This window comes from Eulemur rufifrons, chromosome 13, assembly GCF_041146395.1.
Source record: "Eulemur rufifrons isolate Redbay chromosome 13, OSU_ERuf_1, whole genome shotgun sequence".
Lineage (NCBI taxonomy): Eukaryota > Metazoa > Chordata > Mammalia > Primates > Lemuridae > Eulemur > Eulemur rufifrons.
The window spans coordinates 11,913,195-11,921,230 of NC_090995.1; positions in this window are offsets into that span (position 1 = coordinate 11,913,195).

The following is an 8,036-nucleotide window of genomic DNA, read 5'->3' on the forward strand; positions in this document are numbered from 1 at the left end:
GACAAATTTCTATTAGGTCATTCGTTTCTTATTGTTTGTTTGTTTATTATTTAGAGAAAGGGTCTCTCTCTGTCTCCCAGGCTGGAGTGCGGTGACATGATCACAGCTCAATGCAGCCTTGAACTCTCGAACTGAACTCCTTAGGCTCAAGCAATCCTCCTGCCTCAGCCTTCTGAGTAGCTGGGACTACAGGCATTTTTTTTTATTTTTATTTTTGTGGAGACAGTTACTCAGTATGTTGCCCAGGCTGGTGTCAAACTCCTACCCTCAAGCAATCCTCCCACCTCGGCCTCCCAAAGAGCTGGGATTACAGTCGTGAGCCACTGCACCCGGCCAGGCCATTCTTTAATTGGAATTTAGTTAAGGAAACCTCAGCAAGAGTTTGGGCAACCACTTTGTCTAACATTTCAAGTATATGGGTCAAATGTTACTATTAAACATGTATAGAATTAAAATGTATTTTAATGTACTTTACTAAGTGAAAAATTGCAAAGTTTTCCACCAGATTCCTTGCCAGATTCTTTGAAGACGTTAGCATAGAATAATCCACTGTCGTATTACCCAATTGTCCATTACTATCAGATACTGGGGCTCTTTAATTATGTTTTCTTTTAGGAAAACATAAATTCCTAAGAGGGCAAAAAACACAGTAACAAAACTGAATAGTCAAGAATTGCCAAAATCCTAACATTTCCAACAGACTCTTACCAACAATGCAGAAGTTGTGTGGGTACTGGATATGCCAAGATCTGATTGCAGCAATAAGAGAGAAGGCTGTGCTTTAAAGCATGTCTGTTTCTAAACGTCTGTTTTTTGTTTTTTCTTTTTATTTCCTGGTGGAAGTTCCTTTTCCATGAAGTCCAGCTTTGTCTCAGCTAAATAAGGTGGAAAGAGATTGAGGGAGCTTCGTGCCCACCCTCCCCAGACACTTTGGATCACATGATTCAGGGAAAGGGGGTGTAGTACTATTGTTAAAATGGTGGGACAGAATCAATCCAACTAAATGCCACCAGAAAGATAACTGAGGAGAGAAAGATCAAAAGAAAGCATAATAGAAGAATCTGTTAGTACTATGGTTTTAGACTCCTTCCTGCCTCTGTAATTCTAGCACGTGCCTGCTATCAGTGCATGACTTCAAAAATAAAGTACATTATGTGCCCATTCAGATTCTGAGACAGCATGGTATCCATCATCACCATACTCTTATTAAATTGACATTCATTTTGGTGACAGCCCAAATCACACTCTATCTTCCTCCAGAACTCCCAAGTAGATAATACAAAAAGATCCATGATTAAATTTGTTTTCAAAACAGTGTTTGTTGTTTTTCTGTCTGGTTACAAAATTAGTTGGCCTAACTCATGAAATTGGGAACCTACAGAGAAATATAAAAGAAGAAATTAAAAATTGCCCCGATCTCCCCATTAAAGATACGTATTTTTAACATTTTGAGTGTCCAAATTGTTTTTTCTCCTCTGCGTATGTCCGTTTCCTGTACAATAATTTGGATCATAGTAATCACCAACACAAGGTCCTTTTTGCCCGGACCTCAAACTCAAACTTCAGTTTCCAGTTAAAATGGTTTTCTTTGATGCTGTTTAAACCTAGATCCAGGAGTTTACTGGCTTCTGTTAAAGAACTAAACTCTCCGCTTCAAAACAAGCGGATTTCCCCTAGTCAGGTGCCAGGGAAAGTTTCTGCTTTAAACCTGCAGTGGCCATTTCTAAAGCTCTCGCTACTCTCGTCTCCTTGTGCTTAATACCATTCTTTTCCCAAGGATTATTTACTTGTAAGTCTACCTAAATTACATGTGTGGCTTTTAAAATAGTTTCCTACTGTCTTATACTCAAGCAGATAGAAAGTAAGTTTTCAATAAATTCGTCACATTCACAATTCATGTGTCTACTTGCACTGTCATGTATATTCCAAGCTTTATCATCTGTCTAGGCAATTCTCATTGTATCCTGTTTTCATCATATTCTACACTCTTTAAACAGTGGACGTGTTTTATTTTTGCCTCCAATTCTATTCTCTTCCTCTCTTCATTGGCTGCCTTATCTAGTTTCAGCTAATTTGAAAATTAAAGAAAAGCAAGAACCTTTGCCATTGTGGATTCTTACTGTAGTGATAGAAAATATATGCAGTCAAATCTAAGGTGTCAAAATTGCTAAGGGACCCAGGTACTAGGCGACACGGATCTGGTCACAGGCTGCATCAAACGCTATTTTCCTGGTCCGCGTTAACTAGAGACTTGAGTGCTGAGGTCATGGCTTTAGGTCATCTAAAACCAACTAGATTATCAAGGACACTAAAATGTTTTACTGTTACAGAGTGCAGACATAACCATAATGTAATACACTATCTCTCATGAAGACTAAATTAAAAAGTGTAAAAGGATCAATATAACTCAAACACAGTAATAACAATAGTAAGTAATAGAAGTATTTCTTATAGTTATTGAAGTGCCTTCCTAGATGTGATGTCCTTTCATTTCAGTGACTGTATGAAAAATCTATCGTTGTTTACATTTTACAGAAGAGCAAACAAAGAGAAACATTGTATACATCTTACAATCATCTACACCAAGAAATGATGGAGGTGAGACTTGAATCTAAGCTAATGCAAGTACAAATGCTGGACTTTTTTCCACTAATGTATCATCAGCAGCATCTCCCTGTGAAGATGGACAGTACGATGTCCTTTCATGAGGAGGGAGACTGTCATTCTCCTACAGACCAACTTTAAATCCCATTTGAAGTATTCATTTTAATATCCTACCCTGCCCAAATCCTTTATTTGCGTTTCCAGCCAATAGTGAAATCAACTGCTCTCCTTTTCCTTTGTGCTTTCTGTGTGTGAGATATGTTCATGAACAGTCAATTGGCCAAAAAGCAGGGGGAAATATCAGTAAGTGGAAGAGAAAGTGGTTTAGATGATTCAAAAACTTGAAAATCAGTCCATAAATACTAGTATCGTATTCAAGATCTTAATGTAAAACTAAAGAAAAATGGAAATCATCAGCTGTGTCGTTAAGATATAGAAAAGATACACAGAGGCTGATTATGCAGAGTAGAGTTGGGGATAATTAGTTTCTCAATATTTGAAAAATTACCAAACATAAACTTTCTGGAAGTCAATAAAAATGATGTGATTTTTGAAAGATTTGCTAAACAAAGAGAATATTCCAAGAAGATGACCAAAGTTCAGTTCAAGATGTGGGCTCTTATGCAGACAAAATAATAATAATAATAATAATAATAGGACTACAAAGTTACTAGTCGCTCCTTTTTTTGGTTTTTCTTTTCTCAAGCTCACGTTTGAAATGGCAGCAAGCAAGCTTTGTGAAGACTTGCTTTGGAAGAGTGCAGAGGTTAGGCTGGGGTGTGAGATCAGAATAAGTTGGAGTTAAGGCTGAGGAGGACAAATGGTAGACTTGCTAAATGCTGAGCAGTTTGTCCTGATGTCTTCAATGGAAGACTTTCTTCTCCCCGTGTGTTTTATTCAAGAATGGAGAGACCAGTAAAAGAGGCTTATAACTGATGATGATAGTGACTAGTCCCAAGATATGGAAACTGAGGAACTATTCAGCCTAAGACACTGGACACATTTTCAAGAAGGGTGCTTTTGGATGGGACATCAGATGATTCCAATTCAAATGTCTTCTGACTCAAACCTGGGGAAAATGATTCCATATTCATCAAGAAAGGGGACTGCAAAAACAAGCAAAAGACCACTCTTTGGGGAGCCCAAGAAATAACTTTACCATGAGTCTAGAGAAAGCCTCTCCTGCCTGGGTGGCGGGGTGGTGGGGGAGTGTGTCAGTGCTCAGCTTCTGCCGAAGAAATCAGCAGCCAGAGCAAGATCGATCCCAGCTGTGTCTCGAGGTCCAGTCCTGCGACAGGCCAAAGCCATATAAGAGAGTGGACAGCAGCACTCAGATCTGTGGCAGGACAATATGAACAACTCCCAGGGAACACACATAAGCTGCTCAGCATCCTGTGAGGGGTAGGTGAGGGGCTTAGTGGGATGAAGATTTCCATCAGTCCTGCCAGTTGGCAACTGAGAGCCTAATGGCTAAAGCCTAGACTTTAACCAGTGCATAAACATTCACTGTGAATGTAAATTTTACCCATATCCCTGCCTAAGTTCCTTTAAACTGCTGCATATACTCAAGTACTACCATAAAGAATGAACAGTACAGAGGGGAGGTAGTTAAACCCAATAATGGTAATTTTATGAAGAATAATAATATTAGGAGAAATGAGCAAATTCAAGAAAGTAGCCGGTTGCCATGTGCACAGACGCTTGCTTTATACAGGGACAAAAGTGGGTAACACCTCCTACATGCAAGACCCTGTGCTGAATGGGAAGTCAATTCAGATTTGTCTGTGCCTTCAAGAAATTTACATTCAATCACTAAGAGTGGGTGAACTAAAAAGGTTTAGAGTGAGTATTTCCATTTTCCCCTAAAGTAATGCAGAAATGATGTTGCAGTATGAACATTTATTCTTGGCTAATATATAGTCTCTGAAAGTTACTGGCATCCTTTTCACGAACACAAGACGACTGACTTTTCATATGGTCATGTTGTATCATTATTTCAGACAGACTCTAGCCTAGACCGTAACAAGTGTGGAAAGATATTTTGACACATTTTACATTTTTTGCTCATTTGTTCTCTAAATTCTCAACACATTTCTATAAAGATCAGAAGACAATGGGCATACTTAATATGAAAATTTCCCAGGTGGGTTTTTCTTAGCATCCATTGCACAGAATCTCTGGTTTTGAACTGTGCGATAGAAAAGACACTATTTATGTTAACAAACAATGACAGAAATTTAATGATAGTATCGAATCTTTTGAAAATCAGTTTACAAACATCAAAACAATCTCTGGATTAGCCTAACACAACAACAACAAAATCTTTTGTTTTAATCTCAAGCTTTAATTGTGTATGAAATTCTAAAACCATATACATTTGGGTTGAAGTTGCCCATACCCAATTTAAGACAAAAAGGTGAAAATTCAGAGAAATGTATTAATAATTTATAGGTTTAAAAGTGATATTTAACCAGAAAGTTACTTTTTTCCTACCTCCCTTTTGCCTTTGGGGAGATCACTGTAAACAATTTCTATTTTAGTACGTCTTTATAAAATTAATTTTATAAAATAAATATTTAAGAAAATAACGTATTAACTCCTTATAATGTGCTCCATTGGATTTTTAAAAAACATACTTAGATATAAATGGTTACTTAAATAATAAATTTTGTACACAAAGATTAAATTTAGAATTTTTGAAACTAAGAATATATGTTAATATTTACATGTAAAGAAAAGAGAATGATAGCAAAGTTGTTCTTTAATTTTATTAATGAAAAATGCAACTTTGGAACTAACATGCTAAACTTAGCCTTGCCTATGCTCAGTGTCTTTTAATAGATTATCGTATTCAGAGGTTATTTTGCAAGCAAAATAATCTCTAAACATAAAGCCCAACAGGCCAAAAATTTAATTCTGTTAATATGAATATATTATTAATTGAACCATTTTATACCCATGTTGGCTATGCAAGTACTGGTTACATTTCTAAAACATACAGTTATGTATAATTGATATAGATAAACTCATTAATATTAAAAAAATTGCACTTGCATTTTATCAGTATAGATTAGTGACCTAGGACTGCATTTTTAATTTAATAACTACAGAGATCTCCCACTGAAAATAGCTCTTTCCAGGCTGAAGAACCCTGTACTCAAATGTAAACTGATAGACCAGGAACACATAGCTTTGTAACAATCTAGGAAACTATGCCAAATTTATGTAATTACTCCTTATTATTCTGCTAATGAGCTTTAATAAGTCCACTTACGGATATTTATCAGGACTTTATGTTGTTTTGGAGCAGTCATAAGGCTTTAAAATAAAAAAGGAATTATTTACTTAAAAGGCTACAATGAAAAGATTAATACATGATCTACATGGAGTGATATTTACTAACATCATTGGTCATTCCTGAGCTTAAAAAACCAAAGATTTATTTGCCATATGGAGTGCTTTTGAATTATTCATTACATAAAATCTCAATATTCAGAATTCAGGGGAAAAGAGTAAGCATCCAGCTTCATTCTTCTTTTGATTTTATTGCATTCCAATTACAAGTATAAATATATAAAATAAAACTTTGTGATAAGTTATAAGAAAACTTAACAGAAAGAGTATGTAGATACCAGATACGCTGATGTCTACACCACAGTAATCCACTTCCTGGTCTCCCAACTACCCACCCAAAAAGACATCCCAAAGAGAAGTTGTATACAGGAACCTATGCTTTTCCCCTTTCAAATTTCCACTACCAACTGCTTTATCCTGGGGAGACCAGAAATGGGAAGTACAGCAACACAGCAGCTTTGTCTGAGAACCAAAACATCATAGGCTCAAGCAAAAATTCACTAATATTGCCCCCATGTATGGAGAAATTGTGACTGATAAAACATGAATCACTATGGAAGGCATAGAGTTTTGTGTCATTATATCTTGTATTAATCAATAGGATACTAAAAATACAACTACTTATATATGAAGGGATTTTAAATATTTTGGCATTAATTGAATTCCCAAGAGTTGGGAAAAGACTGTGGACCTCTGCTTCAGAATGTCCCCTCTGCTTTAGTGTTGCCAGGTGCTTTGCAGGTGGACAAGTGCTGCAGGGAGGGAGGACACACCTTGGTTGTAACTACCCTTCTCTGTAGCGTGCACAGCACTAATTCATCACAGAATCCTCTGCAGAGCAGTCCAGCAATTCCTAGAGTCCATAGTCTAAATATTCTGCTGCTACAGTTTTACCAACGGGGACATGAGAGAAACGTGCACCATTGATTTCTTATAAAAACTATTGAGTTTGTTTCAAAATAATTTAATCATTATTGCGGCCTTTAATAGAACTCATTAAAATGGCTGTCATGAGTCTATTTCGATGGGTCCGCTATAATTCAATGTTAATTAACTTGATCATTATTTTTTAACAACGCTAATAAACAAGCTACGCTACACCCTTATCCTAACCTTGGCTCTCTTAGCACAGAATTTAGAAACTTAAACCATTTTCTTTCTCTCTTTTTAAAAGTGCTATAGTGAGACTGAGCAAATTACACTATTAAAATCAAGTAATTCCTGTTTTCATCAATTAGTCTTTCATTCTCAACCTTCAGTATTTTTATGTTCCAAGAGGATCGAAACTGCCCTGCTGCCTAACCACTAGCTTCACATCCAGCACACAAGGGCTACGGCATGAACAGATGTGTTCATTGAGGTTTGCCTATTGTAAGTACAGAAATTCAAACATTTTATAATATATTCAGGGTCCTGCCAGGCATTTGAGATTCCTTGGAGATGATGAGGATAGTTTAAAAAAAGAAGTGCTCAAATCTTATAGTCCAATATGTAACACAATCTGGATAGTACTATTACATTATGATTCTGGGAGACCCAGAAAACTACACAGATGCGAATCTGCATGGCGCTTCACCCAATGGAGTTATAAAGGGTAAGGCATAAAACCCTGCCAAAATGTCATCAATGCTAAATGACTTCTTAGAAACTTCCGGTAGGAAGCCAACCTCCTTATTCTGCAAGATCCATGGATTCGCCCTGGTAATTTGTCTTTTGTTCTTATTTTTTGTTAGTTTTTTGCAATGCTTTCTTCAATAGTCTATTCCTCCCTTGCTGGCAGACTTTATATATACATAGAGAGAGAGAGAGACAGAGAGAGAGAGAGAGAGAGAGACATACACACACATATTCATATGTGTTCCAATTCATGTGCATATGTATATTCTAATAATGAATTCAGTCTTGTTTTTGTTAATCAGCATTCTCCCCACCAGAGATTTCCTTGTCACATGTCACCCCTTGTCTGTGCATTCATCTCACAGTCGTCCTCTGCAGCTAGGAGTCATTAGTGTCAAGATAGGTCCTCACAGGCTTATTTTAAACATAACATGAATTATTACACGTGAACTGAGAAGCAC